The 26,024-nt window shown below is 48.1% G+C and overlaps 1 long non-coding RNA gene across 1 annotated transcript in view; it reads right to left on the bottom strand.

The window, feature by feature from the left end:
* Nucleotides 1-230: 230 nt before the first annotated feature.
* Nucleotides 231-26,024, bottom strand: part of LOC135907228 (uncharacterized) — a 28,983-nt gene continuing 3,189 nt past the window's right edge. Inside the window, exons 2-3 of the long non-coding RNA XR_010565938.1 lie at nt 20,604-20,681; nt 231-422 (exon numbers count right to left, since the gene is read on the bottom strand). This is a non-coding gene — a long non-coding RNA (uncharacterized lncRNA). The remainder of the gene's footprint in view (nt 423-20,603; nt 20,682-26,024) is intronic.

Genomic DNA, 26,024 nt, shown 5'->3' on the forward strand with positions numbered 1-26,024 from the left:
CGTGTTCTGGATTTGTAGCTGAAGGACAGCGGATCGTATGTGCATCCTATCGTGCCATACTTTCTGTATAAGCTAGGTGAAACATTGCGGGAGGAACACTGAAATGCACCGTCATTCCGTAAACATCCTGAAATAAACTCGGAATGCTAGGAGACACAGAGCTTGGCAGTACATGCGTGGGGTTGATGATGATGATATAAGCTTTATTAAAAAGAAGGAGATGGCGATTTTGCATATGACAGCCTCAGATGGGTAGCTTCCTTAGTACGGGATGCTATGGCCCTCGGCTGTCCGCCTCGTTCGGTCCGCCAGTCGTCACTGGTCAGCTGGCACCTCAGTGACACCATTGCACTCCCAAGCCATATGACAGAGCATATTGGGTATTCCGCAGAACTGATCGTTGTATTCGTATAGTGCACCTTCTGCAAGGTGTAAAAAATATAATTGTGGTGTTGACATTCACCGCCCGCCGCGGCGGAGAGCGCACGCAGACGTTGTTCGTTGCAGCACATGCGCCAGCCGCAGCTGCGTGGAAGGCGCTGCTTCTCAGGGGCCGATAGGGCCGAGCGCGGCGAGGCACATGTTAGATCGCAGGTATTAAAGGGACATTAAAGTGAAAAATGATTTCTTCTGCATCAGTACGTTACCTTTCTACAACACCAAAAACACCACGCTTACAACGATAAGACGTTTGGTAAGCCAGAAAAAGCGCAAGAACGAAATGCGGGTGGCGACGCGTAGTTGAAGTTCCCGCGCCTGGTGCTGTGACGTCTTGGATTTTGATGGCATCTTCTAGGGCCTACTAATTATACACAGCGCTACTGATCGACTACATTGTGTTCTAAAGGAACCAAATATTAAACATGGCAAGTTTCGAGAACCTTTACTCAGCCAACGTGGCCCAAATGCGAAAACATACTTTAGAGTCCCTGACGTCACGCTGACGTACTGGCGCTGCGGTTTCCGCGCGAAATGCAAATACCGATACTCGAACCTTCATTTTCTCATCAAATAATCGAACTATTTTTCTGAAATGTCTGCCTGCAGGGTTCTTAAACAATGCTTCATTAGTCTAAACTGATTTATTGTTTCGCTTTAGTGTCCCTATAAGCGCCCGTTCCCGCGTCGAGCTACGGCGTCGTAACCAAGCGAAGGATGGAAGAGCGAAAGCGTAGTGCAGCCGGCGATGAAAAGCGAATAGAGCGCGAGGAGGAAAGTGGAGGAGGATGGCGCGGCGAACGCGTGACAAGAAAAGCGTAGTGCCGCTCTGCGGCGACGATGGTTAAAAACTAGAGCAGCGCGCGTCGTCTGTTCGCCGATGGCGTGCAGCGAGCGTGTCCAACGATGCCATATATGAAAACAAAGCTCTGCATTAGCGGAGGTCTGTCTGCAGTGGCGGCTCTGAATCGCGCCCGCGCGTCACCCACGCGCTGCGTGTCGCGATCTCCTGATTAACGAGGCAGTCACGTCACACTTTGCTCCGTTTCCAACGTGCCGCGCGAAACAGATTGTCCGCGGCAACCATATATCACAAAATAGTAAAAAAAAGACGCATTGGGCTGCGCTTTCGCATTAGGGAGTATGGTAATTGTCGGTGAATTTTTTTCAGCGCCCGCGTCTCTCAGAGCGCGCGTCCCAGTCGTAACTTCTTAGTGCTGGCTCGTGACATCTAGTTGCATTATTCTCCTGCCAAAAGAAAAGCATCGACCGGATGCTTACTAAGCTAGAAAGAACATAACAACAGAAGAGTGCGCGCGCAGTAAGCTCCGGACAACACAGGACGTTCCGCAAAGTGAAAGTATGTTCACTAGATGGTGGCGGTGAAATTATCCGAAAATGTATAGCTTAGTATGGTGGCAGAAAGGTCGGAAGGAATTGGAACACCAGAAGAGTCGGTTAAAAAATACTGTTGTCAGTCGAAGGAATACTTGCACGCCAAAATTTTTCAACATTGGTGGTACGCATTGAAGGCAGAACATGTCAATGGAAGTGCTTTTTGGCGTCTTTGACCGCTTGCACACATATGCGTTTGACGTTTGACGCCGCTGTATGCGGTTCCTAGCGTTCGCTTGTGGATGAAAGCTTTGCAGTGCGGTAGAGCCGCTTATTTTTATTTGATAAGCGCCTAATGTTATTATTGTACCAGGGAGGGTTTGTGTGAGTCGTAATGGTAATTTGCAAGGCCGTGGGAGGCGGGACTCACTCGGCAGGACCTGGGAATTCATTGTAAGGTTCGTTACATCGCAGTACGAGGCACGGACAAAGGAAAAGTATGAAACGACAACATGGCGCTGTGCCGTCGTTTTATACCTTCGTTTTGTACGTGTCTTGCGTTGCGCTGTAGCGAACGTTACAATGAATCCTAACCAACCCGCCTAACTTGCCGTCTTGAGAACCTGGGAAGCCAGCAAGCAACCTTCGACCAGGCCGAACGAGCCGCTAGAGCCAGTGGGGCCCTGGAATAGGGGCTTCACCCGCACGAACCTCAGTCCGCTATGTAAATAAAATGTTCATTCATCCTTCTCGGCAGCACGACGCCGCTCATCAACAGGATGCCGCGCACGAAGAAAACCTGTAACGCAGTCGCTGACCCGCGAATCTTGCGCCTACTGCTACAGCGGACCGTGAGCGAACATGCAATAGCTTCTGTGAAGACACATTTCACTTTCGTATTCTACCAAATCCTAGAAAGAAGGATCAACCATATTTGTTTTTATTTTTGATTCCTCTCTTTTCGAATGTAAATGTTCGAAGCAAGAAGCAATAAACTAGTACGATAGTTAGTCTAGAACTGCACCACCCAGCCCAGGTTTCTGCCCTACGGAAGCACGATTTATGTGAACGTATACTTATGCACGCACTGGTAAGAAGAAAGCGACCATGCTGTATTGCGCAGATTTAAAAAAGACATCATTATGCATAGGAAATGGTTCTTTCACTAGAGAAAAATTCTAGCGCAGAGAACCGAATTCGTGGGTGCTGGTGCCAAGCGCATCGCACGTCGAGGAGAGGCAACAGAGAGTGGCGCACCAACGCCGGCCACCGGCGCGGAAAGCGTAACGAGGAGGGCACGGCGCCGGCTGCCGCGACAACGGCGACGGTCGCGCTCGCACCGCGACACAGGCCGCTGCAGGCTGGCGCATTTGCACACGCGCCTCGTGCGTGTGTGTACGCCCACGGGAAGCACAATCGTCTTCGCTCACGGGAGGCAGCCAACCGCACGATTCGAGCCAAAGCTGCCCTGACGCGCGCCTCTCCCTCTTTGCGCGAAAAACGTATGCACGGCACACGTAAAGCAGCCCTTTCTCCTCATTTTCCCTGGTCGTGGTGGCATGGAAGCAACGTTCTGCCCAGGCTGGGCCAACTAGCAAGAGAGGAACGATAAAGTCTGGTGTGTGCGTCCTTGTTTGTGCTTGCACGTGGGTCTTTTGTAGTGAGGATGGACGGCAAAAAGGAAAGGAATAGGAAAGGGTGTGGGGAATATATCGAGCCGGCGAAAGGAGCAGCCCGCAGGTTCTCGCGTTCACTTCTGAAGGGGAAACAGGCTCTTCTTCCTTTGCGCTGCTACACGCGCTAGACGGGGGCTCGTTGTGCGAAATCTGTGGCGCGATTAGCGCTAATTCCCGTCCCCGAGAGACGACGCGCGAGCACAAAGAGCTCTGGAAAGGGCGCTCCTGCGAGAGAGATGACAAGAGAAACAAAAAGCGAGACGGAAACAAAATACCAAGATGTGGGTCCGCAAAAAGTATATGTAATGAGCGACAGGCAAGGGTTCCCAGGAGAAGAAGGGAAATGAGCGCTCCTGGTCGATTGTTTGTTCCTTCCGGCCATCCTAATTTAGGCCATGGAAACAACGACCTTTCATCTACGCGAAGAGGAAAAGTGAAGGAAGAGCCCTCATTTCCAGAGAAAGAGCTGAAGGCGCCTGCGACGGCACCTTTATCTCCGCGATCACACCACGGCTCTGGTGAAATTTTATAAGAATAGAAACCGGTTGGGGTGCTAAAAAAGGCAAGGAGAGGCATCGGGAAGACTGTGTGCGGTGGTGGGAGAAGGAGGGGAGTGTGTCATAACGAATACGATAATATGATAGATAGATAGATAGATAGATAGATAGATAGATAGATAGATAGATAGATAGATAGATAGATAGATAGATAGATAGATAGATAGATAGATAGATAGATAGATAGATAGATAGATAGATAGATAGATAGATAGATAGATAGATAGATAGATAGATAGATTCAAAACGACTGAAGTAGGCAAAGAAGGCTACTCGCATTAATATTTCCTCTATGCTTTCCTAAATTTCGTTACATGTTGGCTTCATATGTTTGTTACTAAAAAAAATAGGGCTTCTCGGTTCCTCTTCTTCGTCCCCAGAAAAGGTTAGTGTACCTTCTGGTATGTTGATGAGGGTACTACACTCGCGTAAGAAAGTGCATACCTATCATTACACCTTTGCAGCAGTCGGGGAGAATAACAAAGTTTGCGACGAATGACGAATCTTCTATGTTGACCCTTGCAGTGCACTTGCCAGTCGGTGTCAGTAGCTCGCTTCCAGCACCTCTAATGTGCGGCCCTGACCATTCCGTTTTCACTTTGCCAAGCCTGTCCGCCAATTTTCCAGTTACGATCGAAAAGTCCGCGCCAGTGTCTGCTAGCGCCGTCACGTCGCGGCCGTCAGTTGATACAGTAACATCGACGCTAACAATGTCGTCTGTCGTCAAATCATCTGGCTATATCGGGTGCTCGTTTGACGGCAAAGTGGGATTTTCGGGACTTCCACGTGTGACAAGCTTCCCACTTGAGGTTGCGGCCTTCAGTTTCCCTGGCGTGGGCTGGGAGATCGGGCCAAGTCGGTGGAACAGTCTTGCAGGTGGAAAATGAGGTCCCGGAGAGGGGGAGCGCGACCGGTAACCGGGAGAATCGGCTCGCCAGCCCGTCGAATTCGCGTTGATGTTCGCTCCGCTGCCATTGAAAGCACGACGAGAAGCAGTGGATGGGACTGCTTGGTACCTTGCGACGCGATAAGTGCAGTGACGGCAGATGTGGCCTGCTTCCCTACAGTGGAAGCGCAAAGGCCTATATATAGTCAGCTGTGCGCCTAATGTCGGTTTTGCGAAGTGGTGGTCGCGTCGCTTGTTCCCTACGGCACTAAGGCGATGCCGGTGCGCGCTGGTGATACTGCGGCGTCGGCATCGGAGGTGGCGGTCGACGGACGACGTCTGCGTAGCTGGACTGCCACGTCTGGGGATGTGGCTCGGGAGCCGAAAACGCTTGCCTTATTTCTTGGCGCACAGTTTCAGCCATTGACACAGCTGTGCATTCACTTGGCGTGGCAGTGAGCTTTTTGATCTCTTCCTGAACTATTTCGCGCATCGGCCGGCGCAAGGAACCCTAGTCCGTAACCGTCACTGCTGCGGTGCTTGCCGGTTCACTGCTGGTCAGGTGATCATACTGGCGGCGGCGTAAATGTAAGGCGTGCTCTATGGCTGTCGATTCTTTAATAAATTCATCGACACTTTCGGCGGGTTCTGCACAAGACCATCAAGCAGCTGCTCCTTTACGCCGCTCATGAGGTGGCTGAGTTTTTTTGCTTCAGGGATATCGGGGTCTGCACGACAACAAAGACGAGGCATGTCCTCAGCGAACATTGCCACAGTTTCATTCGGCTTTTGAATCTACGATTCGAGAAGACGCTGACCACGATAGCGGCAAGGGTAACCGCGATTACTACGGTACAAGGATGAGGGCGAGTATCGATTAGGTGCAAGAACACATTTTGGTGCAAGTAGTTTATGTATCGGTGAGAAAAGATTACGAAAATAACGAAGAAGCTGTAGCGACCTCTATAGAAAAAGTGCCCGACATCGAGGAAGTAGCCGAGGAACTCGAGGCATTATCAAAACTCACGCTCTCGAAGCACAGCGTCCTGCATTGCAGACAAACTGCGCAGCGACCCCTGACGTTCATTTTAGTTGCGAATAAGAACGTCAGTACTGCTGTAATCGTCCTTTTGGACGACACTCCTAGAGTTTCTTCGGGCAGGAATAGCATGCTGACGGCTACTAATGCGTCGTCTTCCTCAAGGAGCAAAACAGTGAAGTAGACCTCCTACGGCAATGAGGTTAATTTCACGCTTCGCCTAACTCTACAAAATAACTATCTAGCTATAGAATAATAATATAGTAACTATATAATAAGCCTCGGACAAAATGATGTATTACACTTTTACGAAGATATTCCTTAGGCTCGAAGCATCTAGGAAACCAGTTAGCGGCAGACGAGGTGCTAAAGGCTTTGAATTAAACGGCAATTGAAGCTACCACGTTCGGTACAGGCGCTTGCCAGGCAAAGTGTATGCAAATACAATGTTTCCAAGTAGACTTGTGAAGTTTAGAACTATTATTTCGCTTCCTTTCTGCTTTGCCCATAGAAAGATTATCCTTACTGATATTTCGCGTTTGCCTCGTGGTATGGCGGAATCGTCAGCACTCGCTTAATTTATATTCGCTTCGGGAAGCAACACTACTCGCATTATATCGATTGAGGCATCACTTTTTACGAAGGCCCCATTTCACCCCTATAAGAATTGCGCACGTTTTCTGCATAGCAAACATCCTCGATTCGCGATAGTCGAGATGAATAATCGTTAAACTTTTTAATTTCGCACGCATACTATACTTTTTATTCTCACAAGAACGTCCGTGGAGGAGTCTGCAGAGACAATGGCAAAACAGGCGAAAGAGTACAGGCGCTGGTTGTTTGTGTACGGGTACTAAGACGCAGTTATTTTTTCTGAGTATTCTGGAATGGTTTCAAAAGTTGTTTGTGTAGTTTTTAATGTTTGTGTGTATTCAAGTGAGCTCTTGTATGTAGTCAGCCAGCCGCCTTTTCTACTGCCTGCACAATCGAAAAGACTGAAAAACAAAGAAACAAGAACTTTAAGCTTCGGGAGGCCACCGCATTGCGGGAGTATACTACATGCAGGCATCATAATCTCAGCAGTCATGGAGGCATTAAGGAATCAGGGTGTAGACGAGCCGTATGTAAAAATACTGAAAGCTATCTATAGCGGTTCCATAGCCACCGTTGTCCTACATTAAGAAAGCAACAAAATCCCAATAAAGAAAGACATCAGGCAGGGAGATATGATCTCTTCAATGCTATTCACAGCGTGTTTACAGGAGGTATTCAGAGACCTGGAGTGGGAAGAAGTGGATATAAGAATTAATGGAGAATACCTTAGTAACTTGCGATTCGCTGATGATATTGCCTTGCCTAGTAACTCAGGGGACCAACTGCAATGCATGCTCACTGACTGAGAGACAAAGCCGAAGGGTGGGTCTAAAAATTAATCTGCAGAAAACTAATGTGTAACAGTCTCGGAAGAGAACAGCAGTTTACGATAGGTACCGAGGCGCTGGAAGTGGTAAGGGAATACATCTACTTAGGGCAGGCAGTGACCGCGGATCCGGTTCATGAGACTGAAATATTCAGAAAAATAAGAATGGGCTGGGGTGCGTTTGGCAGTCATTCCCAGATCATGAACAGCCAGTTGCCATTATCATTCAAGAGAAAAGTGTATAACAGCTGTGCCTTACCAGTACTCACGTACGTTGCAGAAACCTGGAGGCCTACGAAAAGGGTTCTACTTGATGATGATGATGATGATAGGAACTTTATTGTACCGCCGGATAAGGAGGCCCCTACTCCCCGTCCCCGGCACACAGGCCTTGGGGACGGGGGCCGGAACCTCCGCGATTAGAAGCAAGCAAAGAGGTCTTGACTCTTCGCGGCTTCTTCCGCCAGGCGGATGGCGTGTTGCTGTGGAGTAGGGTCCTCGCTCCGCAGCAGGGCTTCCCAGGCCTCTCTACAATTTATGTTTGCTTTAGCCCCTGGTGAGCTAGCGCATTCCCAGATTATGTGATCGAGGGTCCCTCTCGCCCCACAGTGTTTGCACTTATCGGTTTCTCTGTCATGCATAACATGGTATGCCCAGACCGGGTTTACGAAGTTCCCAGCTTGCAGGCGCCGCCATGCGACTGCCTCTCTATTGTTTAGACTTTTATCCGGTGGTGGCACCAGTCTCCTGCGTAGCCGATAATTTTCGACAATCTCCGTATAATTTTGCACACGCTCGTCCATGTTCCGGCAGTCGGGCGGTTCCACAGCCACCCGGAAGTAGAGAGCTCGGGCTAACTCGTGGGCCGCCTCGTTGCCAGGAACGGACGTGTGTGCAGGGGTCCAAATTAGGCTAATTTTTCTGTTCAGCCGTCTACTGGCCAGAACCCTTGCCGCTTCGGGCGAAATCCTGCCCTTTCCAAAATTCCAGATGGCCGTTTTGCTATCGCTAATTATGAAATTTGCTTCCGTTCCCACGCAAGCGAGCGCTATCGCAACTTCTTCAGCCGTTTCCGAGTTGCGGCTTCTAATGGTGGCGGCCGATACGGGGGCACCTCGGCCGTCGACCACCGAGGCGACCGCTGCACCCGACATGCCACTTGCCGCGTCCACGTACGCAACTGACTTGCTGTTCATTGAATCAAAGCGTTTGATTAGTGCTTCTGCTCTTTTTTCCCTCTTCTCCGTGTGGAATATGGGATGCATGTTACGAGGGAGGGGAGGAATGATTATATTTTCTCGGCAGTCCAGCGGGATGTTTGTCTTGCCTCGTAGTCCCCTGTCTGTTTGCAGGCCTACCATATCGAGAATAGCTCTGCCCGTCGTCGTTCGGCTTAATCTTTCAAGCTGCGAAATTCTGACAGCCTCCGCTATTTCGTCCCAGGTATTGTGCACTCCCATAGAGAGGAGCTTTTCTGTGGAGGTGGTAATTGGTAAGCCTAAGGCCCTCTTTATGCACCGTCGAATGAGCGAGTCGAGTTTCCTCCTCTCCTCTGACCTGATGTTTAAGAAAGGCGTGGCATAGCACACGCGGCTTATTACGTATGCTTGGGTTAGTTTAAGCAAGCTTCTTTCCTTCAGGCCTCGTCCTTTCAGCGCGACCCTTCTAAATATGCCAAGTGCTTGCGTGGCAAAGCCCTCTAGATTTTTGATTGTCCCATCATTATATCCGTTTTCCTGTATGAAAAGTCCTAGGATTCTGATTTGGTTAACCTTTGGGACTGGTTTCCCCTCTATTTTAATGTCAAATTCCCAGCTACGCTTGCACCGGAGCGACTTTGGGTTGTAGACGAATAACTCCGATTTTTGCGGTGAGCACGACAGACCCCTACCGGCAGCATAGTGCACGACAGTATCCGCCGCCGCCTGCAGGCGCTCCTCGATGCTAGCATCGCTCCCCTGATTGGTCCAGAGGGTGATGTCATCCGCATAAATACTGAAATTTAGTCCCTGTATGTTTCTCAGAGCTTCGGGGAGGCCCCTCATCGCCACATTGAAGAGGAACGGGGAAAGAACTGAGCCTTGCGGCGTGCCCCTGCTTCCTAATTTCAGTGTTGGAGATTCAATATCTTGGAACTTCATGCAGGCAGTTCTGTCTGACAGAAAGTCCTTTACATAGTCGAATGTTCGCGCGCCTACCCCGATTTCTTGGAGACCGCGGAGTATCGCTTCGTGTTTAACATTATCAAAAGCCTTTGTCAAGTCCAGGCCGAGGATTACCTTGGCGTCTCTAGAACGTGAGTCAATGATGTCATGTTTTAGTCGGAGCATCACGTCCTGCGTACACAAGCCCGGTCGGAAGCCGATGATCTCGTGCGGCCACAGATCGTTCTGCTCCATAAAGTGCGTCAGTCTGGTCTGGATTACGCGCTCCATCAATTTCCCCATGCATGAGGTTAGGGAAATGGGTCTTAGATTTTCTAGTTTAGGGGGTTTGCCCGGCTTTGGAATTAGGATCACGTTTGCCATCTTCCATTGGCGTGGCAAGTGGCCTTTAGTCCAAATTTCTTGCATGTACTCCGTCAGAGCGCTGATGGAGGCATCGTCCAGATTTCTTAGAATTTTGTTTGTTATCCCGTCAGGGCCCGGGGCTGATTTGGTTTTTAGTCCCAATATTACTGCCCTGACCTCCGCCTCCGTGATGGGTGCGTCGAGCTCCTCATTGGGGGCTCCGTCATATTCCGGGAGGGGGGTGCTAAGCGTATCGCCAATGTACATGGTGATCAGTTTGTCCATAAATTCCGCGTCTGTACCCTCATACGCGTGCCTGGCTTTTGATAATCTAATTCCCGATAGGGTTTTCGAATTGGTCGGATCTAATAGGTGTCTCAGCAGACCCCACGTTTTGGAAAGGCTCATGCCCCTCTCCATCTCGTCGCATCTGCTGCACCAATTCTGTTCGCATAATTTAATCGCGTAATTTTCAATTTCTTTGTTATGTCTAGCAATCCGCCTTCTAAGATTACGGTTCCATTTTTGCTTCTTTAGTCTGCGCTCCATACCGCGTTTTGCCTCCCACATGTGAAGCAGTTTGCTATCCATTATTTCCGGGGCATCGTCCCCTTCAATCGTCTTGGTTGCCTCTTCAACGTGACGCGCGATGACCTCCGTCCATTTCTCTATGTTTGTGATTTTCCCTATGGCAGCTTTCTCTCGTTTCTCCCTAAATAATCCCCATTCGGTGATCCTCGGTTGACGCACACGACGCGTCTTCACCCCTTTTTTAAGGATCGAGGCCAGAATGAAATGATCACTTCCGAAATTGAGCTCCGAGTTTTTCCAATTCAGATCTGTCATATTTTTTGAGAAGGTCAGGTCAGGGGAGGTGTCTGCGCACACGCTGTTACCCACCCTGGTCGGACAGCTAGGGTCCGTGTGTAGGGTGAGTCCTAGCTCGTGCGCATCCTCCCATAGCTGCCTGCCTTTTGGATCTTGTTTAGCGTAACCCCATTCCGGATGCGCTGCATTAAAGTCACCTACTATTAGTAAGGGATTTATCCCGGCTGCCTGAATAGCTTTGCGGAAGAGGGCCCTGAATCGCACCTTTCTCTGCTGTGGAGTGCTGTACAAGTTTAATAGGAACACGCTCGGTTCCTCTTTTCGTCCCGTAATAATTTCTAGGAGCACTGCCTCAATGTCTCTCGAGCTGATTTCGTGCACGATTGCCGCAATATTCCTCTTAATGAACGTAGTGACGCGAGATTTCTCACCCCTGTCACTTGAAAAAGCTTGGTATCCCGAAAGTTGTGCTGCTTTGCCCGTCTCCTGCAGGGCTATAGCTAGCGGTTTCTCATCTAATAGCGTCAAGTACTGTTGCACTAACGCTCGCTTGCGTTGGAAGCCGCGACAGTTACACTGCCAGATTAAAGACTCATTTTGTGCGCCTCTGGCCATGTTGGAGGTGGTCGAGTTGTTCCTCTGCTTTTAGTTGCCATTCTCCGATGGTTACTAATTCTGCCCTTTGCTTTTGTACTTCACCCGTAAGGGCTTGGATCTGGCTTTGAGTCTGCTGTATTGCTCCCATAATTTGGGCCATGAAAGAATCAAATTTAGCTTCGATTTTAGCTTCTAATCTTTTCTCTAGTGCCACCAACGGATCAACGTCTTCCCCTTTGCGTTTCATTGGGGGTGGTCTAGCCGATTCAATAATCATATTTTCCTCCTCCGGTGCCGCAGGCTGCATGGGAGTCGCGGCCATAGGAACCGGGCGGGTTGGTTTCGATACCAATTTTGGCTGCGTGTTGTGGGTAGAGGGGGACCCCGTACACGGTTGTGATTTTGGTCTATGCAACTCTTGAGTGAGCTTATTAATGATCTCTTTAAGCTCCCCAACCTCTTTCCGTAATTTATCGATCTCCTCATCTTTTTTATCTTTTGCCTGGGAAACCCCACTGCCAAAGCTTACATTGTTTCGGTCCCTGCTCTGCTTCCGCTTCTTAGTCCATGGGTTCGCCGGGTCCCTGGAGCTCGATCTCCCCCTTTGTCTGGATCCGGAGCGGCCCCTGGTGCGGGACCGCGAACGGCCACGCTGCTGGTGCCCTCCGGTGGTCTCCTCCAGCCTCGGAAAGGAGTCGGTTCTGGCACGAAAGTCCTCGTTTCCGCGCCTGACCTTGGAACGATCCCTGGGATTCACCTCTGCAGTCGCTTCGGCTTGCTGCTGCTTTTGAAGTTGCCGCTGCTGTAGCATGTTGGTCTTCCGTTCCCACTGCCTCTTCTTCACCTCGTAAGGAACACGGTAGAGTTCTCTACATTTTCTGTCACCGAGCGGGTGTCCTTTCCCACACAGTTGGCACTTGGGCTCACATAAATGGTCTTGTGGTGGTTGCTCCATGCCACAGCCACGACACTTCACATTCGCGGGGTCCGGGCAGACGTCCTCGCGGTGTCCGAGCCGTCCGCAGGCGTTACAAACTTCGTACTTCTTGCGGTAGATTACGCAGCGTTGCGCCACGGGCGTAAGTCTCACCCACCGCGGCACCTCTTTGTCTTCGAACAGTATTAGAACTGTCCTCGACGTTCTTCCGAGTCGTCGTACTCCCAAGACCGGGGGATTCCCGTAGATTTGCAGCCTTTTCAAGATCTCTGCGTCGGAGAAGGACAAAGGGACTTCATGCACGACGCCTTTTCCGCAGTCCTCCGGCATAGCGACGTACGTGGTCATTTCAATTTTTTCCCCTTCGAACACGAGGAGCTTCAAGTCCGCGTATTTTCGCTTCCTTTCCGCGCTGACGGTGGCAACGAGAATGGAATGTTGCTTCACATTCATCAAGATGACGTCCTCTCCGGCGGCGTCCGGACTGACGCCAGCCGCCTTAAGTATTACGTCTGCCAAATACGCACTTCCGTATTTCATTAGACGTACGAGACCACCGTGCGGCCTCATGACTACTTTCTCGGCGCCGTCCGGAAGTCGGGCAAATTGCCTTTCAACCGACTTAGCCGCCATCTTCCTTCCTGCGAGCTTCTCGGCGGCTCGCTGCCGTTCCATATGGAGTGCCTCGTTGTTCACTAGGGGGGCCGCTTTTCCTTTCTTCTTTCTAATGTACCATTGCCCCGGCACGTTCAATTCTTCCGGATCGATCTCCGTACCTTCTACGGTCTCCATCATAGTCTTCGAGCTGCGCCTCCACCGCCGCCGCCGCCGCCGCCGCCGCCAGTGGCTTCTCGTCGCTATGTCGAGCCTTAGGCTTAGCTCGCCATGCAGCGCGTAGAACGCTTCAGTCTCGATATCGTGGGAAAACGAGGGCCCACCTTGGAAAAATTGATATCCTCGGTGTCCGTTCGTCGAGTGCTGTTGATTCCAGCTAGAAACCAAGACCGTCGAATCCAACTTGTGCTCGAGCGGCCGTTGTCGACGGAGCCCATCGAACGCACCAGGGTTCTACTTAAATCGAGGATGACGAAACGAGCTATGGAAAGAAGAATGATAGGTGTAACGTTAAGGGAAAAGCAAAGAGCAGATTGGGTGAGGGAACAAACGCGAGAGAATGAAATCTTAGTTGAAATCAAGAAAAAGAAATGGTATGGGCAGGACATGTAATGAGGAATGATAACCGATGGTCATTAAGGGTTACGGAATGGATTCCAAGGGAAGGGAAGCGTAGCAGGGGACGGCAGAAAGTTAGGTGGGCGGAAGAGATTAGGAAGTTTGCAGGGAGAACACGGCCACAATTAGTACATGACCGTTGTAGTTGGAGAACTATGGGAGAGGCCTTTGCCCTGCAGTGGGCGTAACCAGGCTGATGATGATGATGATCTCACTGGTCAATTGTATCATGATCTACTCATACTGAAAGCCGCAATTATTGTTAAAGAATAAGAGTTATTTGTCATTGCATACTCTTTATGTCGCGAATAGCTTCTACTCAAAGTCAGTTTTGGCTTTACATCAGGTCACGCTGTATTATGTGTATCAGAACTACTGATACGCCAGTATCGGCACGATGTAGAAGCAAAATATTTGGTAGAATTACTTGTATGTAGTAGTGATTGCTTTTTTACTGAATGCGCATATAAATATCTTTTTTTGGAGGGTGATCTGCAAGAGTTACGAAATGTGTAAGCGTGTGCCGCGTCTTCAAGGGAGCATTCAGGATGATTAACCGCTAAGCACAAGCTGCAAGTGTTCCAATAAATGTTAAGACTCAACACTAACTGCTTCGGCTGCATAATGTTCACTGAACCGGCTGGTTCTTTGCGATATGCGATGGCAACCAGAAAGATGCATACAAACTATGACCAGCTTCAATCCCATCTGTATGTAAACGTTTACCTGCGGTTCCGGCTGGCCTTGGCTCACTATCCCTATTGCACAATCGATACCAGTTGCAATAGGACCTAGGGTGGTTGCTTGGGCTAGTTGGTAATTCATGATCAAAAATAACGTACAGCGCAAAGGACAAGGACAGTGATAGACGACATACACAGCGCTGACTTCCAACAAGATTTTATTGCGTCGTCACATCGTGTGTATATATACAAGAAGAGGCATGCGCAGAAAATATACGACAATCACAGGGGGTGTCCTAACAGCAAGTCATTGAACTAAGAACATGGTCACCAAAAAAATTAAGCATTACGATTACTATCTGTTTAGAAACGCGATTTCACCAGGGGTCAGCGCAATTAAGGGCGCACTAACGCACATACTGCCAAGTTTTCTGATGAAATCTGCTTCCACAATTTCCCTGGTGAGCTGTGAGCAGTGTCTCGCTAAAACTTGCGTATCTTCAAAGAATGGCACGCAGCCGCAGTCCCGGCAATGAATGCCCAAGTGGCCTTGTACAGTGTTGCGGACGTTGTTACAATGCTCTCTTAGTAGGTCGTTTAAGCACCTGCCCGTCTGTCCTACATATTTACTGCCGCAAGACAGGGGAATTTGGTAGACTACATTAGTTGTGCACGTCACAAACCGTTTTCTGTGCCCGACAGAACAACAACTCTGATGCGATTTAGGCGCGTTTACACGCTTACAGAGCTTTGCCAATTTTTCCGGGGCTGAGAAAACGACTGTGATCCCTGCACGCTGCCCTATTTTCTTCAGCCTATGGGATACATCATGCACATATGGCAGCACTGCAAACCTGCGTCTTTCAGCCCGCTGGTTCCCTGATTGAGCGGGATCATCACGTTTTGTGCGCCTCAGAAGCTCTTCCGCTATGGCTGAAATTAAGGCCATTGGATAACCAGCCCAAGAAAGACGATCAACCTGAGCAGCAAGACTATGTTGCATCTGGTGCGGGCACGATTTATTGAGGCTGTTAATGAGACATAGCTTTATAATACCTCGTTTAGCGAGTTTTGAGTGTGCGGAGTTAAAGGGCAAGAGTGGCTTCTTACTTCTCGGTTCGAAGCACCAGCACACATGTTTGTTAGCAAGGCTCATCCTGAGATCTAGAAAGCGCAAGGTATCATCGATGGGGACCTCATGCGTAAGTTCTAGAGGCTCCAGCTCTTTCTTAAAGATATCCAAGACTTCAGAAACAGCAGGCTCAAAAGCGGGATTAGTGCAATCAATAAATATCAGGTAGTCGTCCACAAACCTGCACACCTTGACAACAGAGGACGCGGCTAGGTGACCATGAATATTGCGATCATGATGAGCTCATGATGTGCCATTACTCCTAAGAAGAAACCCCTGCCGAGGAACCATGTGCACCGTATTGGAGATGTGACGCTTCCAGAAAAGGTGCAGCATGTGTTAGCCCTTGGGCCGAAGTTTGCCGTGGAACCTCGAAAATCGCCACATGAACTTCTCACCCTTGTTAGGCAAGTTGCTGGACGTGCCCCGGACACCGAATCTGAAAGGTGTGTTGCGGAAGGCGTTGATGTTTTAACGCGCTGCAATCCTTCCACAAAGGTTCTCCCGATCGGATATGTTACATCGTTTCTGAAAGCGAACTCGTTATCACTTTTACCCTCTGACAAAGAAGGTGGTTTCGCTGTCCTGCCGTTGGGTGACTTCAATGCGAAGGCTACCGTTGCCATTGATTCAGTTTTTAAACGTGATGACAGTGTTTCCCTTGCTAACGTGAAATTGAAAGCAAAAAAAACTATGCAAATCCCTTAGCCTTGACAAGCTAGCAAAAGTGATAGAAAAAACTAAAAAGCTAAGCCTAGACATTTTCTTCTCAGCTAAGGCGCATAAGAATGACTGCCCTCTGCGGGTTATCGTAACTGAAGCAGCGACTTGGCAGAAATCTGTTGGCTTGTTTTTGCAAGATAAACTAAACCTTCTAACCATTCACGATCCTTTTCTCATTAGACATTCTGGTGAAGTTATTAGTTTTTTAAAAGAGAATGAAAAGGGACTCAAGATGTTCTCGATCGACGTTAAAGATCTTTACTATTCACTTCCGCATGACAAGTTGCTTCTGGTTGTTGAAGAATGCATTGATGACTTTGGAGCAGTTGGCTTTCAGAATGCCACAGGTGTTTCTGTTAGCGGCTTTCTTGAATTGCTCGCCTTCTACTTGACATCAACTTACATCTCATGGAATGAACAAAATTACATACAAAAGAAAGGCGTTTGTATAGGATCATGTCTTGCGCCCGTACTAAGTGATATTTACCTAGCTCATCATGATAGCAATATTCATGGTCACCTAGCCGCGTCCTCTGTTGTCAAGGTGTGCAGGTTTGTGGACGACTACCTGATATTTATTGATTGCACTAATCCCGCTTTTGAGCCTGCTGTTTCTGAAGTCTTGGATATCTTTAAGAAAGAGCTGGAGCCTCTAGAACTTACGCATGAGGTCCCCATCGATGATACCTTGCGCTTTCTAGATCTCAGGATGAGCCTTGCTAACAAACATGTGTGCTGGTGCTTCGAACCGAGAAGTAAGAAGCCACTCTTGCCCTTTAACTCCGCACACTCAAAACTCGTTAAACGAGGTATTATAAAGCTATGTCTCATTAACAGCCTCAATAAATCGTGCCCGCACCAGATGCAACATAGTCTTGCTGCTCAGGTTGATCGTCTTTCTTGGGCTGGTTACCCAATGGCCTTAATTTCAGCCATAGCGGAAGAGCTTCTGAGGTGCACAAAACGTGATGATCCCGCTCAATCAGGGAACCAGCGGGCTGAAAGACGCAGGTTTGCAGTGCTGCCATATGTGCATGATGTATCCCATAGGCTGAAGAAAATAGGGCAGCGTGCAGGGATCACAGTCGTTTTCTCAGCCCCGGAAAAATTGGCAAAACTCTGTAAGCGTGTAAACGCGCCTAAATCGCATCAGAGTTGTTCTGTCGGGCACAGAAAACGGTTTGTGACGTGCACAACTAATGTATTCTACCAAATTCCCCTGTCTTGCGGCAGTAAATATGTAGGACAGACGGGCAGGTGCTTAAACGACCGACTAAGAGGGCATTGTAACAACGTCCGCAACACTGTACAAGGCCACTTGGGCATTCATTGCCGGGACTGCGGCTGCGTGCCATTCTTTGAAGATACGCAAGTTTTAGCGAGACACTGCTCACAGCTCACCAGGGAAATTGTGGAAGCTGATTTCATCAGAAAACTTGGCAGTATGTGCGTTAGTGCGCCCTCAATTGCGCTGACCCCTGGTGAAATCGCGTTTCTAAACAGATAGTAATCGTAATGCTTAATTTTTTTGGTGACCATGTTCTTAGTTCAATGACTTGCTGTTAGGACACCCCCTGTGACTGTCGTATATTTTCTGCGCATGCCTCTGCTTTTATATATACACACGATGTGGTGACGCAATAAAATCTTGTTGGAAGTCAGCGCTGTGTATGTCGTCTATCACTGTCCTTGTCCTTTGCGCTGTACGTTATTTTTGAGCAATAGGACCATTCCGGTGGGGACCAACTGGAACCAGTTGCGATGGGGACCTTAGAACGACAGAAAGCTGAGCTAGTTGGTGAGGATTCATAATGCAAAATAGAAGTGAGGCGTGCAGAGAGGACACAAGAGTAGAGAAGTGGACAACACGAACGCCGACTATCAACTGAAAGGAGCACTGAGGCTAAAAATTAAAGACACAAAACTCATCTGCGCATGCTCAGGAATGGTAACACCACGTGTCAATCGGGTACACGTGCTGGTCTACGTGAGAGAAATGTTAAGGCACTTAATCTCTTCCTTATGTAAAGTAATCGAAGGCTGACTCACGCACGCACTTCCACCATTATAGATATGCCATGCCTCTACCATAAGACGCGTATCTTCATTCTTATGCCTGTACAGTATCGCGCATTCATCTAACTCTGGCTTGCAGTTACAATCTCGGCAATGTAGCGAAAGATTAGAAGGCGCTACATTGCCGAGATTGTAACTGCAAGCCAGAGTTAGATGAATGCGCGATACTGTACAGGCATAAGAATGAAGATATGCGTCTTATGGTAGAGGCATGGCATATCTATAATGGTGGAAGTGCATGCGTGAGTCAGCCTTTGATTACTTTACATAAGGAAGAGATTAAGTGCCTTAACAGTTATCTCTCACGTAGACCAGCACGTGTACCCGATTGACACGTGGTGTTACCATTCCTGAGCATGCGCAGATGAGTTTTGTGTCTCATTTTTCGCCTCTGCGCTCCCTTCAGTTGATAGTCGACGTTCGTGTTGTCCACTTCTCTACTCCTGTGTCCTGTCTGCACGCCTCACTTCTATTTTGCGATGGGGACCAACTGGGACCAGTTACAATGGGGACTAACTGGGAATTGTCCCATAAACCGGTTTAACTGGAACCAGTTGCCAATTTCACCTGGGTTGCCTCTGAAGGTTACAAGGTACATCGCCGTAAGGCGCGAGAAAAGTTTGTTCGGGCATGACTGGCTTAGCACGAGCGCTGCAAATGCGAGACAGTCTGTCCGATACAACGGTCGCCTAATGGGGTGTCAGTGCTCGCCGCTTCACCTATCTTACCGCACCGGCAGCCAGCGTCCGAGCGTAAACAAACTCGCTCCGCAATGCCGGAACGCCTAGGGACAAATGCCTACAACACGTGCTCAGAAACGTCCTCCGTAGTGCCTAGGCAGAGTCATATATTCAAGGAGAAAAAGCACCCAGATTTTCTCTCTCGCGCCGGCTCATACTCGCGCCTGCGCAAACGGCTGGCGATCCCTCAAATGAACGTCTCGTGTAAACCATTCTGAAGTCGAATACGATCTGAATGGCAAATACCATTTGATTATACTATATGTTTCTACTTCATTTCGCATGCTGGCCCGTTGAAGGCGATCGCCAGAGAAGCCAGGGAGGTTACTTTGGTAAAGACTTCCCAGTCTTCGCGATCCAGTCTGAGTACACAGGCAATATCTTGTCCCTAACACTGTTGTTCATATTAAAGTCCCACGAATTGCCTTCATTCATTTTCTCGGAAAGTCGATTGGTTCACGAATTGGTTCAAAAGAAACACGCTTACATCGGTCAGGATTTCTCACTTTTTCAATCAGTTAGTTAGAATATTCGGTAATTGTTCTCTTAAATATATGTCGTAGATATGTACGTCTACGTATCCTTACGTTTACCCAGAATGCATTAGATGCATTGGTCACCTGCATCTCTTCGCGCCACGTAGTTAATGAACCTGGTTTATTTCACTATAATATTGTTATCTTTGAGCATTGTCCCTGATCAATATTCCATCAACAAGCGCGCGTAAAATGACGCGATGTCAATAAAATTTCTTACGTAGCTTCATGTTGCAGATAGGCGCCATTACAAAACGTTTTATAGAAAGTCCATAGACAGTCTATAGACATTTGTCTATAAAGTCTATAGACTGTCTATAGACATTTCTTTAGACTAGTCTATAGACAATGTATAGAATTATGGCCATACACTTTATATAGACTAGTCTATAAAAAGTCAGTCTGTAGACTGTCTATAGACAGTCTATAGACTTATGACCATACTTCTTATAGAGTAGTCTATAAACGTCTGAGTCTATTGATTGTCTATAGACTGTCTATAGACTTATGGCCATACACTTTATATAGACTAGTCTATAAAAAGTGTGAGTCTATAGAGTGTCCATGGATTAATTAAAATTCATGTTTGTAGACAGTTGTCTGCAGAACGTCTATGGACAAGTGTACAGGCTTACCGTTCTACTTTTGCAGACTGAAGTCGATAGCATGTCTATAGATGATATTTGTCTGTAGAGATTTTATACAATTCTGTCTACAAAAGTAGAACTATATATACAGCTCAACTTTTGTAGACTATGGAATGTCTATAGACAAATGTATATACATAGTCTATAGACATTCTATAGACTTCAGTCTACAAAAACAAAACTTTATAATCCGATACATTTTTTTCTATGACATTCTGCAGACATTTCTCAAGAAACATGAATTTTCATTAAACTATAGACACAGACATTCTATAGACAAGTCTACAAAGAGTGTATAAGGGCATAACTCCATAGCGGCTATCTACAAGTTAGTCTACATTTTTATTTACATGCGGTAGCAAAACGTTTTGAATGTATTTATGCATGTGCACCTGTTCCTTTTCATCTGCACTTATGCATTGCTCCTGAACCAGCTGTATTTTCATATATGTTGCATAAACACGAAGAATTTACGTGGTGCTGAATCATGCAGTGCAAAAAATAAAACAAATGCACCGGCAATGCATTAACCGTTCTTATTGCTGGATATAATAGATGAATTCCTTAAATTCATGTCTTATGCTCTCATGCAAACAGATTAAATATTTACACTACTCCTTGGCAAGCATGGTCGCCAGGCTGGCCTTGACCTTTGTGTCATTAGTTCCAAAGGTGCTGCAGGTGTATGCTGCAAATAAGTAGATGCAGCAATATGAGGCAAAAATAACAAGTGTGTATTCTTTGTATGTTCATTAAGCAGCTTAATATATTTGTTCAACCCATCTAAGTCAATACTTAATGCGGTTTAACTATGGCTAATGGCAGCTTGTCAATACAAATCAGTACCTTTATACAATGTTTTATTGCATGGTATGGTGAACAATTAAACTGTCACAACTGCTGGTCGTGCCAGCAACAGTATGCTCCCTTTTATGACAAGTTCATATATGATGCATTAATGTACTACTTATCCCAAATGGTCTCTATATTTATTGCTGAAATGTTACCCAGTTGGGCTGTCTGTACATTTTTTTTGGCTGGTAATTAAGTATGCCCGTGCAGAGGGATATTTTCAGAAGACGTGACTGGAACATTCACAGTATCATGCCTAAGATTGTAATTTATTTTGCCTAATACACATTTAAATGTCTTTCTCATACTTTTAAACGAATGGGTCATTGACCATCACTTCAATAGAAAGCAGATGGGTTGTTGTATTGATATGGTCACTTAATTTCTTACAGGTAATGAGGCCTCTTGGGCATGCTAACAGGTTTCCAAGTTAGGTATACCACATAAGCACCCGAAATACTACACGAGCACTTTCTGTCATGGCACGACAGATATGCACCTCCTAGGAAACTGAACAGATAGTATAGTTCGAATGAATTCTATCAAAGTAAATTATTTAAGGTGCTTTGAAAGATGAAAATTTTTTCTAGGCTATCGATTTTTCGTCAGAAGGAAGACGAAGAAGGAAGACGAAGTGCTTCTCTTGCGGAACACATCTCGCCCGTCTCTGTGTTTTTCTGGACTTCTTACTGCACCTGTGGGGTCTACCGCCCCCTCCATCGCGGTGATGGATGTACAACACCCCGAGGATCCTCCCGGTTCCCGTTCACCCGCGGACATCGGTTCGAGGAAGCGAGGAAGTACGTCAAGTGGTAGCGAGGACACAGAGCTGTACTGCGCATCAGGTGACGAGTCCTCGGAGGACAGCTTTCGACTTGCCAGTACCGCAAGGCCAAACGAAAAATTATCAACTCATCTTCGGCGTCCAGCTCGAACACTGTGAAAACAGCTCCTCAGCGATGGCCTCACTCCATCCTGTTTGTGCCACAGAACGCTACCGACAACCTGCGCGTCCTCAACAGGCAAGCACTCTCCGTGTATCTAGAGAACACCGTGCCAAATGAGATCAAGGATGTTAGGATAAATACTAGACGAAACATCCTGGCAATCGATGTCATGAACCCGAGTGCACTGACCATACTACAACATGTAACGCAGCTGGGAAACATCAAGGTCCGATCCATCGTGCCAACGAATGGTGCCACAATAACTGGAGTCATCTATGACATTGACAATGAAATATCCAATGCAGACCTCCCAATTCTCATAAAACCAGCAAGCGAACACAACGTGATTGTGCATGTTGGTCGCCTCGGCAACACACGTTGTGTGAAGATAACCTTCAAAGGCGACTGCCTTCCACCCTACGTGAAGGTCGGCCACTTTCGCCACCAGGTTCGACCATTTATTCCAAGACCAATGCAATGCTTCAATTGTCAGAAGATCGGACATGTGAAGGGTGTTTGCAGAAATTCGGCCGTGTGCCCTCGCTGTGCCGAACCCCACTCAGAAGACAACTGCAGCGCAACCACATTGAAGTGTCCTAACTGTCAGGGTGGTCACTGCGCCTCTTCCAAAGACTGTTCCCAGATCAAGAAAGAGATCACCATTCTTAAACAAATTGTGAGAGACAATTCTACCCACAAAGAGGCCGCTGTGAAAGTACGGCGAAGACGACGTCACCGTCGAAGGTCTTCACGACGGAAAACGTCAAGCTTCCAGGAAAAGTCAATGCGTCAAGCATCATCATCAGCGGACGTTTCCAGCACTCCGATCACCAATGTTGGAAGGGAGCAAACTGCCAGATCTCTCTCCACAAAGGAATGGCCGCCACTTCCGCGTACACGACCGCCAGAAGAGCCGCAGAAGAAGCCGCCCCCAGTACAGCAAGGTGCTGTATCCGAGGAGTCGCGGAAAACAGATGAGCAAGTGATAGCACTTATTAGGCCTTTAATGAATGCCATTCGCGTGCTGCTAAGCAACATGCACACACCGTCTGCCAGAAGTGCGCTTCAAGTACTGGACGCTCTGAGTCCGGTGCTTGCAACCCTTGAGTAGATCATGGCTCCACAGCCACGGTCTTTTAGGGAAGAGGTCCGACAAGCAGCTATTTTTCAGTGGAATGCCCGCGGACTCAGAGCGCGCCTTTCGGATTTCCGTCGCTTCGTGTTCGCCAATATGTTTCCCATTATCGTCATTTGCGAGCCGAACTTATTGAACAAAATCAGGCTTTCTGGATATGAATCATTTATGTCGTCAGCTGTTTATGAAGACAGTAAGGTTTTGGTGTTCATTCGCCGTGACCTCACCTACACTCATCAGCCTGTACCACCTAATGACAGTAATCAATATATATGCCTAAACGTAAGGAAAAAGAATCTGGCCTTCACTTTTGTAGGCGCCTACCTATCTCCGTCAAGTCGATTTGATTACAAAAGACTACAAGACATCCTTTCCTCAACTTCCAATCCCTGGGTCATCACTGGAGATTTCAACGCCCATCATACACTCTGGGGAAGTCCGATTATCAACGCAAGAGGCAGAGCTCTGGTATCTTTCGCCTCCAGTAATGAACTTTGGCTGCTGAATGATGGAAGTCCTACGTTCTTACGTGGCTCCACGTACAGCAGCTGTCTTGACTTGGCTTTCGTATCACGAAGCCTAGTCAGACATGCAGGGTGGTTTGCGGACATAGAGACGCACGGAAGCGACCATATCCCCACGTACATCAAGATCAGAGGATTGACCGCTTCCAAAATACGGGATACGATCCAAAGAGTGGACTGGCCTAAATTTCAGTCTATTATGGAAGAACACTGCGACGCCAATCCATCTTTCGACTTGGAAGAGGCAATCAAGAGCGTGGTGCAAGACACTATGCGTACTCTAACATGCTCCTCGAAACTTAATGATTATGATGTGGAACTAGAACGACTTCGAGCAATCCGACGACGTGCTGAACGAAGATACCGACGTACGAAAACAATGGACGACCTACGCACCGCCAGGCGCACGCAAAAGAAGATACAGCGCCGGTTAGACAAGCTCGAATCGCAACGTTGGGCTGCCTTCTGTGAGTCGCTAGATCCACGCAAGCCTTTATCGCAACTATGGAGAACGGTGCGCGGACTGCGGACACTTCCCGTACAGCGATTCCCATTCAAGGCACTTGCCCTCTCTCAAAAGAGATCGGAGATTGACGTGGCAGAGGATTTCTGCGCCAGATTATCCGGCCAACTCACAGCTACCAACATTCCATCGCCTTCGAGCAGCTGTCCGCCAGCACGTGATCACCGGTTGGATCTACCATTCTCGATCCACGAACTTAAGGCAGCATTAGCTTTGTGTAGCCGCACATCAGCGCCAGGACCTGACGGAATTTCCTACCGAGCTTTGTGTCACCTGGGGGAGCGAGCGAGAGGGGTTCTTCTTGAGGTGTACAATGAATCTTGGAGAAATGGCACGCTACCAACAACCTGGAAGACAAGTCGCCTTGTTCCACTGCTGAAGCCTGGCAAGTCGCCGTTGGAGCTCTCCTCATATCGCCCGATCGCTTTGGCGAGCTGTGTGGGCAAAGTAATGGAGAGGATGATCCTAGGACGCCTGGAGTGGTACTTGGAGTACCACAACACCTACCCAGATACCATGGCGGGCTTCCGACGCGGTCGATCATCGATCGATAACGTCGTCGACCTGGTCACCTACATTCAACATGAGAAACGCCGTAAGCGTCTCTGCGCATCCTTATTCCTCGACGTTAAAGGGGCGTATGACAACGTTACGCATGAAGCCATCCTCTCTGCTCTCACAGAGGTAGGAGTGGGTGGTCGGATGTTTCAATGGATACGGAGCTATCTATCCATGCGATCCTTCTTTGTAAGCACCGAGGAAGGCCATACTTCTCTACATTATAGCTACCGCGGCGTCCCCCAGGGCGGTGTACTTAGCCCCGTGTTATTTAATTTAACACTAATTGCTCTCCTTGAGCACGTACCAACCACAGTCAGGCTATCAATGTACGCGGATGACATCTGCATATGGACATCTGCAGTAACACGCCTACAGCTGCGAGCGAGAATTCAGAAAGCCGCGACACAAACTGCTGTCTACCTCCGTAATCGAGGCCTCGAAATTTCCTCCGAGAAATGCGCACTAGTACCATTTACGCGCAAACCCATGGCAAACTACAGTGTAACGATAAATGGCCAAGTAATACGACGGGTCCGATCGTACAAGTTTCTAGGTGTCATAATCGACAGGGACTTGTCATGGAGCCCACACATATCTTGCGTGAAAAAACGGTTGACAGGCATATGCCACCTGTTAAAATTTTTCGTTGGCAAGACCTGGGGAATGTCGCCTAGTGCCATGTTACAACTGTACAGGGTGCTTTTTCTGGGATTTCTGCGATACAGCTTGCCAGCAATAAGCAACACAGGCAAAACGAATCTACGCACTATACAAAGTCTTCAGGGTCAAGTGCTCCGGATCTGTCTAGGCCTGCCTCAGAGTGCTTCAACAGTGGCTACGATAGCAATCGCTAGAGACCACCTTGTCAAGACCCACATTGAAATTGAAGTACTCAGGACCCATATAAGGCATCTAGCCAGGACTCCTCGTCACCATTTAGCCTCTCTACCAGCGGACAGGCCACACACATCTTTCAGCCAAACGATAACTGCATATGATGAATCATTGCCAGCTTGTTTCACTCCGGCTGCGAGACCTTCGATCCCTCCATGGTGCCTCGCTCAGCCGAAAATCAACCTCGCAATACCTGGTATCCCGAAAAAAGCTGATCTGTCATCACCAGCCCTTAGACAGCTCACGCTACTATATTTGTACGAGAATTACCGTGACTCTACGCATATTTACACTGATGGATCTGTCCTTCCAAGCAGCTCCGCGGCGGCAATCGTCATACCAGCGAAAGCTACAACAATCAAATTTAAGACGACCCACGCGACAACATCGACAGCAGCAGAGCTCGCAGCGCTCTTTACTGCTCTTCATCACATTGGTGATGAACCGCCACACAAATGGACAATATTCTGTGACTCGAAGGCGGCACTGCAGTCTCTACTGTCACCTTTACGACGCGGACCGCACGAACAACTAATATTCCATATTACAGAGACATTACACCATATAAGTGATGCAGGCCACGACATAACCTTTC

Source organism: Dermacentor albipictus, chromosome 1, assembly GCF_038994185.2.
Source record: "Dermacentor albipictus isolate Rhodes 1998 colony chromosome 1, USDA_Dalb.pri_finalv2, whole genome shotgun sequence".
NCBI classification, from domain to species: Eukaryota; Metazoa; Arthropoda; class Arachnida; order Ixodida; family Ixodidae; genus Dermacentor; species Dermacentor albipictus.